This window comes from Musa acuminata, chromosome BXJ3-1 (assembly GCF_036884655.1).
Source record: "Musa acuminata AAA Group cultivar baxijiao chromosome BXJ3-1, Cavendish_Baxijiao_AAA, whole genome shotgun sequence".
NCBI classification, from domain to species: Eukaryota; Viridiplantae; Streptophyta; class Magnoliopsida; order Zingiberales; family Musaceae; genus Musa; species Musa acuminata.
Window position 1 is genome coordinate 32,604,794 of NC_088349.1, and position 20,540 is coordinate 32,625,333.

Below are 20,540 nucleotides of genomic sequence, written 5' to 3' on the forward strand. Positions count from 1 at the left end.
GTTGGTAGGAAGTCTTTGAACATGATTCTTGCAAACAAGGGTCACGTTCCCAAAAGAAGTGGAATCGGATTTGTGAGAAGTCCTCACCAAAATCCAACCACCTTTATAAAAGGCCCCATCTTATATGTTCGACACCAAAGCAAATGCAACTTTTGTTGCAAATATGGACACAAAACGCATCAGTGTCCATTCAAGAAAATTAGTCCGAACAAATTAATTTGGGTTCCTAAAGGAACCATGATAAACTCTATGCAACATGATAAACAATGTAGATCAGTTTTTGAGGCACCCAAAAGTAAATGGGTACCTAAAAATCATCCCTTCTTGTAGAAACATACACCATCAAAAGCTAAGAGAATGAGATAATATGTTGCTTTTTGGGTACTCGATATTCATGACTCGAGATCCAAAAGAACACGTAATGCTCTCTAGCCTAAATAGTAAAAAGAGGATTAGAAAATTAATATTGTAGAGTGATACTAATACAATCCTGTTTAATCCCTCATATTTTGAAACTCATAATTCTCCCTTCACATACCCTCTGGATTTCTGAACTCATCGAATTGATTTCTTCCTTACCTTCGGATCCAACTATATCATGAACTTACGTCTTGCAAGCAAAGTTTGTCATAAACTTGTGAAGCTTACTAACTTGGATAATAAGTCATGAACATGTCTAAAATTATGTATGACATTTAAAGTAGAATATGCGCATCACGAGATCTATCTTGAATGTACGAAATTTCTCATCTTGAAATGGAAACTCTTACGTAATTACGAAAGTAAAGTTGATTGCTCCACGAATGAAAACTCTCCTCAAGTTGAAAACATCCAAATCAGCCCATACAGCCCCCAAACAAGTGCTCACCGCCTGTAGGCAGTGGTACCGCCCAGCTAGCGGTAGCACCGCCGGCTGTCACGGGTTGCAAGCGGTTGCACCGCCTGAGCCAGTGGTGCAACCGCCCGTAATCTTGCACCCTTTTAAACCGAGCTAGGGCCGACGGTGGAACCGACCCCAACTCACTCCCTTCCCCTCTTTACACCACCAAAGCTTCTCCACCTCCATTTCTCCCATCTTAGCATCCCAAATACTTCTCATTTCAAAGCAAAAGATCAGCAATCTCTCCTTCTCTTAAGGATCTCACTTAAGGTATTCTCTAAGAAGCCTTTAAATTCTGTTTTTGAGTCATTTACTCTTGCTCATTACTATCTTCTTAAATAGCAGTAGTTATGGGCTCTAGAAGACCCTTTAGGGACAAAGAGAAGAGGAGATTAGAAGAAGACTTTGATCTTACCCTTTTCGATTCAAAATATCATGCTGAAAAATTTTCTTCCTTCGAATTTAGAAGTGTCAATAAGGGAAAACATGTAGATCTAGATGAACTAAGAGACTTAGAGACAATCCAATGGTTTGCAAACTTAGATCTACTCCCAATTTTACAAATTAGTGAACCCATCTATCTAAGACTTGTTAGATTGTTTTACAACAATCTACAAGTAGATGAAGAAGAAAGAGTGTCTACCTATCTCTTAGGACAACACATCTTCATGACGGATAGATTCATTTGCGACATGATAGGCATTCCCGTAAAAAATATAGGTCTTTATTTTAGAGGATCGTGGGATAATGAAACAGTTGGGACAACATATGTTGAAGCCTTAGGAACAATTTTCGGTAATCTCAACTTAGTGATAGTTCCTAAGAGCTGTGAACATCTACTATTGAATCTCGTATTTTAATGATGAAACCACTTGATATGTGTTTATGTTTTAATCTACATTTTGAGTGATGTAGGATGCTTCGATCAGGATGAGACAATTAAAGCAGGAAAAATCATGTTGTGCTGGAGGAACATGTCAGAAGATTGGACGTCGGGCCGATGGATCGGTCGACATATCGACAGAAGGCTTCGGGCCGTGGACTTGGGCATCGGGCCAAGAAGAGCGGGTATTGCGCCAAGGATATCGGAGTTGCAGAGTCAACTAGCCGATTGGGTAATAGGCCGCAGGAGAGGATGATGCGCCGAAGAATCGGACGAAGCGTCGAGGGACCAATGACATGCCGGACAACTTAGTTAATTGCTTAGGATTAATTGTCTCGATCGAAGTTTTGTTTTAAGTGTGCAGGATTAACTATGATGAAAGAAAGACATGCAGCAAGAGTTGCGCCGGAGTCAAGACTATGATCACGTTGGGGATTCGAGAATTCGACGGAAGTTCGGACGGTCGTCGGAGGTTCTGCGGGAACAAATCCGAGAAGTCCAGGAGCTTGCTAAAGAAGCTCATTGAAACTTGCCAAGTGGATCATCGCAAGTCCAGGAGTTTGCCAGAAGTCCGTAGGAGCATCACCGAGGGTTCATCGGATGATTGACGGAAGCTCGCCGGAAGAAGCGATTGACGCACCGGAGCAAGTTGCAGTAAATGTCTAAAGAAATTCGTAGTTAGCACGATGATTAAGTTAGAAATGGGAGTTGATCCCATTAACTTAATCTTGGGGCAATTGGGCCCTTGACAGACCCAAATTGGGCCGAGTCGATCAGCCCATTCAGACCCAGATTACTTGGCCAGAGGTGGCACCGCCTGGGTCAGCGGTGGCACCACCCAGGGCTCAGTCTCCGAGCTATGGTTGGGCGGTGCAACCGCCTCTGACAAAGATGCAACCGCCTGAGCTTGGTCTCCGAGCTCTGGCTGGGCGGTGCAACTGCCCCAGTTAGGTGGTGGCACCACCTGAGCTCCGTCTCTGAGCTCTGGTAGGAGGTGCAACCGCCCCTGACAAGCGGTGGCACCGCCCAAAGGCTCAGTCTCCGAGCTCTGCTAGGCGGTGCAACCGCCAGACCCTGGAATTTCAGGAATTGACAGATTTGAGCTCGGAATTCAAACTGGGTTGGGGCCTATAAATACCCCACTCTTTCAACAATGAAAGAGTAATAAAAAAAAACCACCAAAATCCTGATCTTACTTTATGATTTTTAGAGCACAAAAGTATTGTATGAGTTAAAAGTTCTCCTTCCTATTTTCTTCCAAGTTTTGATTTGTCAAGAGAGGAAAGAAAATTCTATAAGGGTTGTCTCCTAAGCCCGTCAAAAGGAGTGAAACTATAAAAAGGTAGTTGGCTTTCGCCTATTGAAGGAAGGCCTCTAGTGGACGTCGGTGACCTCATCGGTGAAGGAAGCCAAAAGTGGATGTAGGTCAAGATTGACCGAACCACTCTAAATCTCGGTTTGCATTTACTTTGAGCATATTATCTTTACTGCAAACCTCCTCAATATCTTACTGCCTTCTGCACATTTACGATCGTGTTTCAAAGTTTAGTATTTTCCGAATCGGCGTTTAGATGTAAATCAATTTTATCATACGAACATCATATTTCAGTTTACGCTTACATTCTAATTTCCATCATAACTGCAAACTGCCTTCATAGACTTGCTTTAACTGCATCTTGCTTGATCACAAGTTAAAGTGATTTACGAATCGGCTTTTCTACCAAAATCGCTCTTATCGTACGAACGCAGTTTTAATCGTCGAAAGTTTTCTACTGCACTAATTCCATCCCCCCCCCCCCTCTTAGTGCTCTTGATCCTAATAATTGGTATCAGAGCCCAGTATTTCTCATTTCAGATTTGCACCCGAGAGAAATGGCTCTTAATGGCTTTAAAGAGGGTTTTTCGGTTGTTCGTCCACCGTTGTTTAACGGATTGGACTACACTTATTGGAAAACTCGAATGAGAGTTTTCTTGATTTCTTTGAATTTGAATTTATGGAATATTGTTGAAAATGGTTTTCAACTTCCCTCTATACCGATGAACGAATGGTCGGATTTGAAGAAGATGTATTTTTCTTTAAACGCAAAGGCTATGAATGCCTTATTTTACGCTTTGGATAAAAATGAGTTCAATCGGGTTTCTTTATGCGAAACGGCTTTTGACATATGGCACACTCTTGAAATCACACACGAAGGCACTTCTAGAGTTAAAGATTCGAAAATCAACTTTTTGATGCATGATTTCGAGCTTTTTCAAATGAAGCCAAGCGAAACCATTGGTGACATGTACACCCGTTTTACGGATGTCGTCAATGGTTTAATAGCTCTTGGCAAATGTTTTTCGGATTTTGAACTCGTAAACAAGATTTTGCGTTCTCTTTCTAAGAAGCGGGATTCAAAAGTAACTGCAATACAAGAAGCTAAAAACCTAAACAACTTACCACTTGAAGAACTAATTGGTTCGTTGATGACATATGAAATGGTGCACAATGCACATGATGAACATGATGAACAAAACAACCTTCCAAAGAACAGGAAGGATTTGGAACCCTAGACAAATGAATACCACTTGAGCGATGACTCAAGTGATGAGGACACTGATGAACTTGAACTTCAAACACTAAATCTTACTAAGTTTATTAAACAAAAATCTAAAATAAACAATGAACTTGAATGGAGGAAGAGGCCAAAGAAGAAGAACACAAAGTTGGATGAATCGAGCTCCTCCGAAAACGAGGAGAAAATCAAGAAAGGCGAGGTGGCAAACTATGCCTTAACCGCTTTCAATGATAAGGTAATCGAAATCCCCCTGATTTATTTTGAAATTACTTGATGCTTTCATGATGTATTTTCTTTTTTAGTCTAGAATTAATTTTCTTAAAAATTACATATTTAAAAATAAAAATACAAAAATTATGATCATGCTAGTAATTTCAAAAATGATAATATTGCATATTTTATGATAAACAAACAAAATGATTTTGATTGAAAATATGAAATCATGGTTAAGAAGTAATAATGTGTATCATGTTTGATTAACATTGTTGAATGAAATCATGTTTGATTTGAAGTAATGCATAATGATGTAATGAAAATATTAAATGTTTTTGATATTGACAATTTTATGCATGAGATTTTAAGTTATACATGATGATAAGCATGTGCTATTTTTATGAGTGTATTTGAAAAACATATGGCAAAACCATGTCCGAATGCATGAAAGTGTTAAATTTCATTTTCGGATTTTCTTGACCATAACAATTCATTTTTAAGAATCTATTGATCTTGATGGTTTTATGACAAAATTCAATTTTTGATCCTAAATGTTGATGCATGTTTTTATTTAACATAAATGAAAAAGTATGCTAACATGAAATCAAATACTTCAAAAAAAAGGGAAAATATATTATCAATGAAATCATGAATCTACCTATGTTATGAATTTTGTGAACCATAAAAGTTATTTTGATGATTTAAATTTGAAATGAGTTTTATCAAAATCATGATATTGATTTCTTGGAATAACATGAGATTACCTTTAATGATCATTTTGATTCATGAAATTTTGGATTCATGACTTGGTCTTAGATTTGTTTATGAGATGGTTGAAATCTTCGTACCTTTGAATTCTACCCTTCTCCTTTCAATTTTTGAATTTATGCATGTTATACGTTGAAGATTTAAAACCATGTTTTGGTATCATGAATATCTAAGAAATATTGATGTGACAAATTGAATGAGTTGAAAATGAATGATGATTTTTCTCTTGAATATAACTTGTGATATTTTTTATATAAATCATCATTTTGATTTCTCGACATTCGATACATGAGATTTTATTATAAATCAATCATGATTTTTCCTTGTGAGTTCTTAGAGTTATTACTTGATTTTCTTTTAAAACAAGATCTCTTCTTTGTACTCCTATGATTTTTCTTTATATTTTATTTAAAGAAGATATTTACTATATGAATTATGTCTTTTGGTATTCAAATGATTTTATCCTTCGTGACATGATTTCTTTGTATTTATGGCTTGCATGGCTTGAAATGTTTTGGTATGATGCGTGCAATTATGAAATATTCATGAAGTTAAAATGATGTATGCAATACTTATGATAATGATGTACATGATGTATTTATTGCATATGATGTGTATCATGAATGCTTTAAATGATGAATGTTTGGTATCATGATCAACATGTTGATAAATGCTTAAAAATTTTAATGTTTGAGTATCATGTATGATATGCCTATTAATGATGATTGATTTATTTTTCGGTATCGTGCATGAAAAATAAGGTTTTTGAAATTGTGTATGTTTTAATTTGAATATATAATGATGCACAAATAAGATTGATACTTACCTTTGTCATAATATGAAAATTGATATAAGGGTCTTCCCTTCTTTTTGACAATGACAAAGGGGGAGCAAGAATTTCTAGCATGGACATCATGAAAAGAGGCAAACTAGCTAGCTTGCGCAATTCAAGATGAAAGCAAAAAATTGCACTTCTCAAAAAAGAAGATGCAAATGTAACATTTGCCAAATTGTTTGCTTACCTCATGTAAAATATTATCTCTTGCTAGTTTGGCATTATGCTAGCTTGCACTTTGCAAAGAAAGCAAAAATGGCACTTCTTAAAAGAGAAGAAAGAGCTTGTTATCTTGAACATCACAAGCTTGCCTATCTTAAGAAACAAAAATTGCAAAAGTGCTATCTTGCCTATCTCAAGAAGCAAAACTTGCAACTTGCACATTGCAATAGGAAGCAAGAATCATGAGCTTACACAAGAAAGCTATCTTGCATCTGCTTTCGAAATTTTTGCTAGCTTGTATATAGTGAAACTTGCATATCGTAAAAATTGCTAGCTTGTAGTCTAAAGAGAAGCAAAAAGTTGCTATCTCAAAAGAAGCAAATGTGCTATCTTACCTATCTCAAGAGGCAAAAATGCTAACTTGCACATCTAGCAAAACTTGACAAATTTGCATATTTCAAGAAGCAAGAGTTGCTTTCTTGAACATCTCAAAACTACTAGCTTGCATGTTCTAAAATATTATAAAATTTGCTAGCTTGATGTTGTGGAACTTGCTATCTTACTACCTTGCATATCTATGATGATAGCAAAATTGCATGATGATACTATGTTTTTCATGCAATGAGTTGAACCTATATAACAAACACTTGATTGTGGTAATTCTCCTTTTTGTTGATGACAAAGGGGGAGAAGTATGATGTTATGCATAAGTTTATGCATAAGTTCATGATGACGTGTTGCAAGTATTCATGATGAATATTGCAATTACTTGAATTCAATTTGAATTCAAGGTTCTATCAATATGGCATATTGATAGGGGGAGTTGTTTAAACTTCGGAAGTTAAGGTTAACTCAGTCATCAAGTGGTTGTCATCATCAAAAAGTGGGAGATTATTGAATCTCGTATTTTGATGATGAAACCACTTGATATGTGTTTATGTTTTAATCTGTGTTTTGAGTGACGTAGGATACTTCGATCAAGATGAGACAATTAAAGCAGGAAAAATCATATTGTGCCGGAGGAACATGTTAGAAGATTGGACGTCGGGCCAATGGATCGGTCGACGTATCGACAAAAGGCTTCGGGTAGTGGACTTAAGCAAGCTCCTGAATCATCTATCAAAGACATTGGGATTCGGATGGACCGATTTGAACAAAGACAAGATCGGCTTGAACATCGACAAGATCAAATCCTATCTGAGCTGTAGCAAATTCATCGACAATTTGACTCTTTATTTAGGCATTTTAATTTTCCACCTCCTGAATAAGCTTGTATATGTGGACACAATCACCTCTTGTTGTAACAATTACGTTGTTGTAAACTCTTTATATTACCTTGATCATAATGCCTTGATAACTACTAATCTTTGATATGGTTACTTGATGTATTAATTGGTGAGAATATGCAGGGTTATGTTGCTTAATCTCGTTACTCATTGTCGGATTTCACGTTAAAATTAAATGTTTCTATAATGCCTACTTTGAAAACCTTGTATATTGGTTTCCATGATAAATATGATTTGAGAAAGTAATATAGCCATGAAATTGATGTGTCATTTCCATGATGTTAATGTGTCATGATATTACCATGATGTTGATGTATTGCCATGATGTTAATGTGTCATTATATTGCCATAATACTAAACATCAACTAGCTGATATTTTTATAAAACCTCTAAGTGAAGAACAATTTGATTTCATTAGAAGAGAATTAGGAATGTTAATATGTCCGAATACATAAACTTGTTAAAATAATTTTTCAGACTTTATTGATTGAATGATCAAGTCACTTGATTGCCATTACATGCCTAAAATTACATGTTGGAAATTATGTTTTTTGGATACAAAAATTTCTATAACAATGAGCATGTTTTGTCTTCATGATTGTATTTGAAAATCTATAGAATAGTCTTATCCGAATGCATGAAAGTATTAATTTCATTTTCGGATTCTCTTAACTAGTGGTATCCTAACAATCGGATTTTCTCGATACATTATCCTTTTTCGAACTTAATAGGCATATGTTATATCGAGTTTGACTCTCATCATTGATTTTTGACATATGAAATCAACTAGCAAAAACATCTCTCATACATTTATCACGTGAAAAATATTTTTTTAAGAAATAAATTTGATAAAATGATTCCTACTTGTAAATTCCTTCTTGAAATATAGATGCTAGTGTTTTTACTTGCAAGGATTTGTTTCATATACATATCTTGATCCTTGTAAAAATGGAGTATGATTTTATCTCTCATCGATTTTAACTTCATTCAAAGTAAACTCACAGATAGCTGGTATCACAAATAGCCTTCCTCCTTCATGCAAAAAGATAATAATAAATGAAAAGGAAGAAGTATTAAAAGCTATCTCCATGTCATGTTTTCCTTGAGATGTTTGTATAATTGGTATCCTATCACTCACTGTTGGAAAATGACATGAACCTAGGTATGGCATGTATAAATATCGCACTTATGCTTAAAATTTGCTTATATCATTCTCCTTTTTGTTGATGACAAAGGGGGAGAGATATATGAATTAATGCTATGAGTATTGATGTTATGATTATGCCATGCTTGCATCATCGAAAATATATGAATTAATGATAACTATGATTGCCATATTTGCATTATGCCATGTTTGCATCATAATTTTACGTGTTGATAACTTACCATGTGATGAAATGCTACGATTGCTAAACACTTGAAATGTTTGCTTTACATTAAGATATCAAAAGCTTAAATTATAAATTTACATGTTGATATCTTATGTTGAACTACTACCACCATTCATATTTGAAATGTAAAAGTTGAGAATGGATGTCAAGCCTTGACATCATTTTCAGTAAGATACATCATGATAGGAATCATGATGGGAGTAATTGATAAGGTTAAGAGTTCTTAACTTATCAATAAGTCTATTGAATTCAAAGGCCTTGAATTCAAGAATGACTTGTCTCAAGTATGGCATATAGATATGGGGAGTTAAGGTTAACTCCGTTATCAATTGATTGTCATCATTTAAAAGGGAGAGATTGTTGACTCTCGGATTTTGATGATAAAGTCAATTGTCAATTGTTATCTAATCCATATGTTGAGATAAGTGTGCAGGATTAACTATGATGAAAGTAAGACATGCAGCAGGAGTTGCACCGGAGTCAAGACTATGATCACGTTAGGAGTTCGAGAGTTCGACGGAAGTCCGGACGGTCATTGGAGGTTCTATAGGAACAAATCCGAGAAGTCCAGGAGCTTGCTAAAAGAAGCTCATTGGAACTTGCCAAGTGGATCATCGCAAGTCCAGGAGTTTGCCGGAAGTCCATCGGAGCATCGTTGAAGGTTCGTCGGATGTTCGCCGGAAGTTCGCCGGAAGCTCACAGGAAGAAGCGATTGATGCACCGGAGCAAGTTGTAGTAAATGTCTTAAGAAATGTCGTAGTTAGCATGTATATTAAGTTAGGAATGAAAGGTAATCCCATTAACTTAATCTAGGGGCAATTGGGCCCTTGACAGACCCAAATTGGGCCGAATGGATCAACCTATTCGGACTAGAATTCCTGCTAGGTGGTGGCATCGCCCAGGAGATGGTCTCCTAGGAAAACTAGGCGGTGTAACTGCCCTAGGCAGGCGGTGGCACTGCTTGGGCTCAGTCTCCGAGTGAGACTCGGCGGTGCAACCGCCCTTGACAAGTGGTGGAACCGCTTGAGCTCGGTCTCCGAGCTCTGCTAGGCGGTGCAATTGACCTAGTCATGCGATGGCACCGCCAGGGCTCAGTCTCCAAGCGAGACTGGGTGGTGCAACCACCCCTGTCAGGCGGTGGCACCGCCTAGAGGCTCAGTCTCTGAGCTGCTAGGCGGTTGTACCGCCCTAGTTAGGAGGTGGTACCGCCAGGACCCCAAAAATCTGGGAAAAGACATTTTTTAGCTCCAAATTCAAACTAGTTTGGGGCTTATATATACCCCACCCTTTCCTGCATGAAAGGGCACCGAAAATCCAATCTTTCTCTGTATTTTTAGAGCTCAAAAGTATTGTAAAGGCTAGAAGTTCTCCTCCCTCTTTTTCCAAGTTTTGATCTTTCAAGAGAGGAGAGAAAAGTTTGTAAGGGTTGTCTCCTAAGCCCGTCAAAAGGAGTGAAACTGTAAAAGGGTGGTTGGCCTTCGCCTATTGAAGGAAGGCCTCTAGTGGACGTCGGTGACCTCGTTGGTGGAGGAAGCCAAAAGTGGATGTAGGTCAAGATTGACCGAACTACTCTAAATCTCGCTTTGCATTTACTTTGAGCATCTTATCTTTACTGTAAACCTCCTCAATAGCTTACTTCCTTTGGCTCATTCACGAACGTGTTTTATAGTTAAGTATTTTCCGAATCGGCGTTACGACGAAAATCAGTTTTATCGTACGAACATCATATTTCAGTTTGCGCTTACATTCTGATTTATATCTTAACTGCAAACTACCTTCCTTACTTTACTTCAAATATGTTTCCATAAGCTTTCAAAGTTATTATTTGCGCGAAATGACTTTTACATTGGAATCAGATTTCAACGTACAAACACAGTTTTAATCGTCAAAAGTTTTCCGCTGTACTAATTCACTCCCCCCCCCCCCTCTTAGTGCTCTTGATCCTAACAGGAACTCTGTTCAGAATATAAGCTGTGGTTTTTAGGGCATATCCCCCGAATGAGATGGGTAGGTCAACGAAACTTATCATGGACCGTACCATGTCTAATAGCGTATGATTTCTCTTTTCAAAGACACCATTGAGCTGAGGTGTATAAGGAGGTGTCCATTCGGATAATATCTCATGGTCCTTGAAGAACTGAGTAAACTTTGTACTTAAGTACTCACCTCCTCGATCTGATCGAAGAGTTTTGATACTCCTTCCAGTCTGGTTCTCCACCTCATTCTTATACTCTCTGATTTTCTCAAAGGCTTCGGACTTGTACTTCATTAAGTACACATATCCATAGAGAAATCATTAGTAAAGGTAATGAAGTAGGAGTAACCACCAATGACATAAGTTGACATGGGTCCACATACATCACTATGTATGAGTTCTAACAGCTCAGTAGCTCTCTCTTCAGTTCCACTAAATGGAGAGTTGGTCAGTTTTCCACGAAGGCAAGGCTCGCAAGTTGCATATGACATATAATCGAATAGATCTAAATATCCATCATTTAGCAACTTTTGAATTCTTCTTTCATGGATGTGACCTAGCCTACAATGCCATAGGTATGCACTGTTCATCGCATCTCATTTCCTCTTAGACACATTTACATTCATGATATGTGGAGTAGTGTCTAATATAAATAAACCATTATGCAATATTCCTTTCATGATGATCTTATTATCTAATAATATCGAATAACCATTGTTCTCAAAAACTAATTTATATCCACTAACTATCAAACATGAAATGGAGATAATGTTTTTGATAATAGAAAGAACAAAATAACATGCATCTAATGCAATAAAAGCTCCACTAGGTAGATGTAGGGTGACCTCGCCAACAGCTACTACAGCAATTTTTGCTCCATTACCCATCTTGAGGTCCATCTCACCTCTCTCTAGTCTCCTAGGCTTTGCTAGAACCTGCAACGAATTGCATATATGATAAGCACTACCGGTATCCAATACCCATGTGTTATCATAAGAGTCTGACAAATGGAGACTAATCATGAATGTACTTGAAGCTTCATCAAGCTTTTGTTTCGCCCTTTCTGTAAGGTACTCTTTGCATTTCCTCTTCTAGTGCCCATCTTTACTATAGTGGAAGCACTGGCTTTTGTCCTTTACTGGGTCTTTCTTAGCAACCTTTGCTTTACCTGGTCTGCCCTTGCCCTTTCCCTTCTTAAGGGACCTTTCTGCTTTCCTTTTCTTTCTGGTCTCACCAGTATAGAGGACTGGCTTCTCTTCCTTAATAGTACTCTCTACCTCCCTCAACATATTGAGGAGCTCTGGGAGAGTCATCTCAAGCTTATTCATATTAAAATTCATTATGAACTGTGAAAAGGAATCTGGTAGGAACTAAAGCACAATGTCCACACACAAGTTATCCTCTAGGACCATTCCTAGACCTGTGAGTTTCTCTATCCACTCAATCATCTTTAGGATATGGTTCTGAATCGGTGTCCCCTCAGTCATCCTAGCACGGAAGATGCTCTTGGATATCTCATATCACTGAGTCCTTCCCTATTCCTCAAACAATTTGTGGACATGTAGGAGAATGGATCTGGCATCCATCTTTTTCATATTGTCTCTATAACTCAGGAGTCATAGAGCCCAACATATAGCACTGAGCAAGAGTAGAGTCATCAATGTACTTCACGTAGCGAGTGATCTCATCCTCGCTTGCCCCTTCTTCGGGCATAGGCATCACTGTATCAAGGACGTACATGATTTTCTCCGCCGTGAGAACAATTCTCAAGTTACAAAGCCAATCCATATAATTTAGACTAGTGAGGCGGTTGACATCAAGTATGCCACGTAAGGGATTTGAAAGCGACATTTTCTGAAAATAAAGATGTAGTAGAAATGAATAACATGCAGATTTTACAAGAAATAAACTATCAAGATATGGACTTCTATCTTAATATGCTCCCACTATTTTACTAACAAGTCACGCAACACCCTCAGCACGTGAAACGAAATTCTCTGGCATACTTCTAGTGGGGATCAGGATCCAATCAGTGTCTTAGTGTATCATCGAGGGACTCGACCAATCACACTAAGCCTAAAAGGTAGGCAACTCTCGCCGATCACAACTCCTTGTGATTCCCATCCCGTTCGGCCTTCGAATCACCATGGTCTCGAGGGACTCGACCAACCATAATGCTCGGTTAAGTCAACACCTTCGTTACAAGATGAGTCTGATTTGATGATATACCCTCGAGGGACTCGACCAAGCATACCATATCCTCAGGTCACCAGTGACATCTCTATGTCATAAGCAAGATAACGAATCGCGATATAGGTGAGTCTCGAGGGACTCGACCAACTCAACCTACATCGGGAATCGGTTCCTACTTATAATGATGGAAGGCCACGTGGGTCAAATCTAATTGCCTCATGTTTACCGACTTCATATTATCGAGAGAGATATTTCTATGATTTGGTCTCCTAATATGACATGTCACACATATACATATTTAATATATATCTACATTGCATGCAAATATATATACATATCTAGTATGTGTATAAGCAATCACACCAAATGATCATGGACCACAACCTAATGTGATTAGACCCGAGCCAGTAGGCCTAATCACTCACATCAAGATCTATGTATGCAACGGTGCATCTCCATGAGGTTGGTAGCAAGTCCATGAGCATGATCCTTGCTAAGAAAGGTCACGTTCATAAAAAAGGCAGAATCAGATTTATGAGTAGCTCTCACCAAAATCCAACCACCATTGTTAAAGACCCTACTTTGCATGTTTCACCCTGAAAGAAATGTAACTTTTGTTGCAAATTTGGGCATGTAGCTTATCATTGTCCATTTAAGAAATGTAGTCCGCACAAATTGATTTGGGTTCCTAAAAGAACCTCAAATGACTCAATGCAACATGATAAGCTATGTAGATCGATTTTTGAGGCATTCAAGGTCAAATGGGTACCTAAAAATCATCCTTGTTTATAGAAATATTTACCATCATAAGTTAGGAGCAAGAGATGGTACCTTGATAGTGGATGCTCAAGGCATATGACTGGAGATCCATCTCAATTCTCTAAGCTCACTAGTATAGACGAAGGATATGTCACCTTCGGAGACAACAATAAGGGTAAAATCATTAGCAAAGGAACCATAGGTAACGAATCCAACTTCTTTATTGAAGATGTGTTGTTAGTTGATCGCTTAAAGTATAACCTCTTGAGCATTAGTCAATTGTGTGATAAATGATATACTGTTAAATTTGAATCTGATGCTTGCATTATTGAAAAACCACACAAAAACACATCTATGATTGCACTAAACCAAAATAACGTATACATTATTGATATTAATGATCTTTGTAATGAAATATATTTTTTGGTTTTGAATGACGATGCTTGGCTTTGGCATTAGGAGATTAGGTCATGCTAGCATGAAACTAATCTCTCAAATTTCATCTAAAGAACTTGTGAGAGGAATTCTGCTAGTCATAGGTGCCCAGCAAGCCAATCACGTGAGTGATGGCACATATGACTTGATACAGAATCTTTTTGCTTATTATATTTTGGCGTATATTACTTTATAACTATTGCATAAATGCATACATATATTGTGATGTCCTTGGATTTGTGCAATGGGAATCGGATCGTGATGAGATCACGATAATGAGATCGATTCACCTTTAAACACATATCCTAAATAATCCCGGTCATAGGTTACTCGAGAGGGACATCGTGATAACCGGACAGACTGGTGTGCTGTATATCCATCCATATGATGGATGCAGCTGGTTGTTGGGAAATCATAGGGGGGCGACATCATATGCGCAGCGGAAGAACAAGAAAACAAAAATCCCCGATTCCCAAAAAGATGTTCATCGTCGTGCGAAGATTGGTGCGCAAAATCCGCAAAAACACAAAAACTGCGTATAGAGATTGTGTTACCTAGGGAGATCGTATATCCCTGTTTCCTTGCAGATCCTTAGGAGAGGGTGAAGGAGGTCAAGCGTCCTCCTCTCTAGCGGTGATCCACACAGCAGGGTTGCGACGACGCTCCTCAAAACTCCAGGCCTACTCTGAGGTGGAGAGGGAGAGGAGAATAGGAAGGGCAAGCAAAGACTCTAGCCTATGAGGCTGTGAATCCCTCCTATTTATAGAGATCCCGTGTCAAAACCCTAATGGGTCCTTTCCCTAGTGGGTATTGGATCTGCATCCAATAAGACAAGGGCTCCGTCGGATATCTCATATCCGAACCTCTACTCATCGCAATGCCTACTATATGTGTGTGACCCTCTAGGCCCAATATCGAGCTGGCCGTGAGTCATACCTGTCAGAACTCCTTCTAACTAAGTGAATTATTATCTCTGTAATAATTCACTCGACTCATCGACTACGGAAGTACTAGGCCACTACGCCGTAGTCCCCAGACGATACAGGGGAATCCAATCCATTGGACCTGTCTGTCCTCAGTTACCATGTACCTATAGTCCCTCATCCATCTAATATCCCAGAGACCGTATATCGAGCATGGTGCTGTCAGACCCATACGGTTTCTACTCGAGTCTCGCTCTAATCGGATTCTCCCGGAGAACTCTTTCTCTCTCAACCCGAATGACCCTGGCCAGGGATTTGTCTGAGCAAGAACACATGGGACATTCCTCTCATGATACCGAGAGTGGATGATCCTCTATCGACACTCAATAGCCCTCGTAAGGTCGACTACCACTCCCAATGACCAGCTGTACTAGATCTGGGAACAGCCAAACCTATAAGTCTGGTATCAAAGAGTGGAGCACTCATACAGGACATCCTTGGTGTCTCAAGTCTAAGAACCAGATACACCACTAGGACTACGGAATCGTTGTCTGACAATAAGGCATCATCAACCATCCAGCATTCCGTAAGCGGATCAATCAGTGAACTCATTCTCCAATGAGCACCTGTACTGTATCCCTAGTGTCCCTACACGAGCAGCTATGAGACCAGCTGCATCTATCATATGGACGGGTATACAGCACACCAGTCTATCCGGTTATCACGATGTCCCTCTCGAGTAACCTATGACCGGGATTATTTAGGATATGTGTTTAAAGGTGAATCGATCTCATTATCGTGATCTCATCACGATCCGATTCCCATTGCACAAATCCAAGGACATCACAATATATATGCATTTATGCAATAGTTATAAAGTGATATACGCCAAAATATAATAAGCAAAAAGATTCTGTATCAAGTCACACGTGCCATCACTCACGTGATTGGCTTGCTTGGCACTTATGACTAGCAATCTCCCACTTGACCTAAAGCCAATCACCTATGTGTCTGATCCCCATCAGACCCCTGTGACGCTCAAAGACAATCTGAGACAATGGCTTTGTTAGTGGATCTGCAATGTTATCTTCGGATGGAACTCTTTCCACTGCTACATCTCCTCGGGTCACGATCTCTCTGATAAGGTGGAACCTCCTCAGAACATGCTTAGATTTCTGATGAGACCTAGGTTCCTTCGCTTGAGCAATTGCCCCGTTGTTGTCGCAATATAGGGAAATCGGCTCCTCACTATCCGGCACGACTCCCAAATCTGTGATGAACTTCTTCAACCAGACTCCCTCCTTTGCTGCATCTGATGCAGCAATGTACTCCGCCTCTGTGGTCGAGTCAACAGTGGTATCTTGCTTGGAACTCTTCCAGCACACTGCTCCTCCATTCAAGGTGTACACATACCCTGAATTTGACTTGCTATCATCGACATCAGACTGAAAACTTGAGTCAGTGTAGCCTTCAACCTTAAGGCTATTACCTCCATATACTAGTAAAAGATCCTTAGTCCTTCTCAAGTACTTAAGGATACACTTTACTGCTTTCCAGTGCTCCAAGCCTGGATCCGCCTGATACCTGCTCGTGACACTCAGAGCATGCGCTATATCAGGCCTAGTACATAGCATGGCATACATGATAGACCCTATTGCTGAGGCATAAGGTATCATATCCATGTTCGCCCTTTCTTCTAGAGTCTTTGGGGACATACTCGTAGAAAGCGATATCCCATGTCTCATCGGTATGAGACCTCTTTTGGAATTTTCCATGCCAAACCTTTTGACAATAGTTTCTATGTACCTGGACTGGGACAAGCCAAGCATCCTTTTGGATCTATCTCTATAGATTCTAATCCCCAAGATATAAGATGCTTCTCCTAAGTCCTTCATGGAGAAGTGTCTAGATAACCAAGCCTTTATTGTGGATAGCATTCCTATGTCATTCCCAATGATGAGGATGTCATCCACATATAATACCAAAAAGCTAATAGCGCTCCCACTTACCTTTCTGTATACACAAGGCTCATCTTCGTTCTTAACGAAGTCATAAGATCTGATTGCCTCATCAAATCTTATGTTCCAACTTCGGGAAGCTTGCTTTAGTCCATAAATGGATCTAAGCAACCTACACACCTTATCTGGGCAGTTCTTGGACACGAATCCCTCAGGTTGCATCATATACACCTCCTCCTCGAGGTTCCCGTTGAGGAATGCAGTTTTCACATCCATCTGCCAGATCTCATAATCATAGTGTGCTGCAATAGCCAATAGAATTCTGATGGATTTTAGCATTGCTACGGGTGAGAAAGTTTCGTCGTAGTCAACACCTTGCCTTTGACGATACCCCTTAGCCACTAGCCTTGCTTTATAGGTCTCTACCTTTCCATCTACTCCGATCTTTTTCTTAAAGATCCACTTGCAACCGATGGGTACAATACCTTCGGGTGCATCAACTAGGTTCCAAACCTTATTGGAGTACATAGAATTCATCTCAGAATTCATGGCTTCTTTCCACTTCCCGGAGTCTATACTCATAATAGCCTCCTCGTAGGTCTGAGGATCAATATCCTCTACATCCTCTGCTCTAATATGTCCCACATATCTCTCAGGAGGATGGGATACTCTATCAGACCTGCGTAAAGTTGAAACTTGTGTATTAGATACCTGAACAGACTCGGGCTGTAGAGTGGTGCTTGAGCTTGGTTCTCCAACCTCGCTCAATTCTATCATTCTCCCACTGTCTCCGTCAAGAATGTGTTCCTTCTCAAGGAACACTGCTCTCTTAGCTACAAAGACCTTTTGGTCCTCGAGATGATAGAAGTAATACCCACAAGTTTCCTTGGGGTATCCCACAAATTTACATCGCCCTGTCCTTGATTCTAACTTATCGGGGTTGTGTCTTTTAACATGGGCAGAGCAGCCCCAAATCTTAACTACTTTAAGATCAGGCTTCTTCCCTTTCCATATCTCATATGGTGTAGACACCACCGACTTAGTTGGAACTCTGTTCAGAAGGTAAGCTGCGGTTTCTAGGGCATATCCCCAGAATGAGATGGGTAGGTCAGCGAAACTCATCATGGACCGTACCATATCTAATAATGTACGATTTCTCCTTTCAGAGACACCATTGAGCTGAGGTGTATAAGGAGGTGTCCATTGGGATAATATCCCATGGTCCTTGAGGAAGTGAGTAAACTCTGTACTTAAGTACTCACCTCCTCGATCTGATCGAAGAGTTTTGATACTCTTTCCAGTCGGGTTCTCCACCTCATTCTTATACTCTCTGAATTTCTCAAAGGCCTCGGACTTGTACTTCATTAAGTACACATATCCATACCTTGAGAAATCATCAGTAAATGTAATGAAGTAGGAGTAACCTCCAATGGCATGAGTTGACATGGGTCCACATACATCACTATGTATGAGTTCCAACAACTCAGTGGCTCTCTCTCCAGTTCCACTAAATGGAGAGTTGGTCAGTTTTCCACGAATGCAAGGCTCACAAGTTGTATATGACACATAGTCGAATGGATCTAGATATCCATCATTTAGCAACTTTTGAATCCTTCTTTCATGGATGTGACCTAGCCTACAATGCCACAGGTATGCACTGTTCAACTCATCTCATTTCCTTTTGGACACATTTATATTCATGATATGTGGAGTGGTGTCTAACATAAATAAACCATTATGCAATGTTCCTTTCGTGATGATCTTATCATCTAATAATATCGAACAACCATTGTTCTCAAAAACAAATTTATATCCACTAACTGTTAAACATGAAATGGAGATAATGTTTTTGATAATAGAAGGAACAAAATAACATGCATCTAATGCAATAAAAGCTCCACTAGGCAGATGTAGGGCGACCTCGCCAACAGCTAATACAGCAACTTTTGCTCCATTACCCATCTTGAGGTCCATCTCGCCTCTCTCTAGTCTCCTAGGCCTTGCCAGAACCTGCAACGAATTACATATATGATAAGCACTACCGGTATCTAATACCCATGTGTTATCATAAGAGTCTGACAAATGGAGACTGATCATGAATGTACCTGAAGCTTCATCAAGCTTTTGTTTCGCCCTTTCTGCAAGGTACTCTTTGCAGTTTCTCTTCTAGTGCCCATCTTTACCACAGTGGAAGCACTGGCCTTTGTCCTTTGTTGGGTCTTTCTTAGCAACCTTTGCTTTACCTTGTTTGCCCTTGCCCATTCCCTTCTTAAGGGACCTTTCTGCTTTTCTTTTCTTTCTGGTCTCACCAGTGTAGAGAACTGGCTTCTCTTTCTTAATAGTACTCTCTGCCTCCCTCAACATATTGAGGAGCTCTGGGAGAGTCACCTCAAGCTTGTTCATATTAAAGTTCATTATGAACTGTGAAAAGGAATCTGGTAGGGACTGAAGCACAATGTCCACACACAAGTTATGCTAGTCATAAGTGCCCAGCAAGCCAATCACGTGAGTGATGGCACGTGTGACTTGATACAGAATCTTTTTGCTTATTATATTTTGGCGTATATCACTTTATAACTATTGCATAAATGCATATGTATTGTGATGTCCTTGGATTTGTGCAATGGGAATCGGATCGTGATGAGATCACGATAATGAGATCGATTCACCTTTAAACACATATCCTAAATAATCCCGGTCATAGGTTACTCGAGAGGGACATTGTGATAACCGGATAGACTGGTGTGCTGTATACCCATCCATATGATGGATGCAGCTGGTCTCATAGCTGCTCGTGTAGGGACACTAGGGATACAGTACAGGTGCTCATTGGAGAATGAGTTCACTGATTGATCCGCTTACGGAATGCTGGATGGTTGATGATGCCTTATTGTCAGACAACGATTCCGTAGTCCTAGTGGTGTATCTGGTTCTTAGACTTGAGACACCAAGGATGTCCTGTATGAGTGCTCCACTCTTTGATACCAGACTTATAGGTTTGGCTGTTCCCAGATCTAGTACAGCTGGTCATTGGGAGTGGTAGTCGACCTTACGAGGGCTATTGAGTGTCGATAGAGGATCATCCACTCTCGGTATCATGAGAGGAATATCCCATGTGTTCTTGCTCAGACAAATCCCTGGCCAGGGTCATTCGGGTTGAGAGAGAAAGAGATCTCCGGGAGAATCCGATTAGAGCGAGACTCGAGTAGAAACCGTATGGGTCTGACAGCACCATGCTCGATATACGGTCTCTGGGATATTAGATGGATGAGGGACCATAGGTACATGGTAACTGAGGACAGGCAGGTCCAATGGATTGGA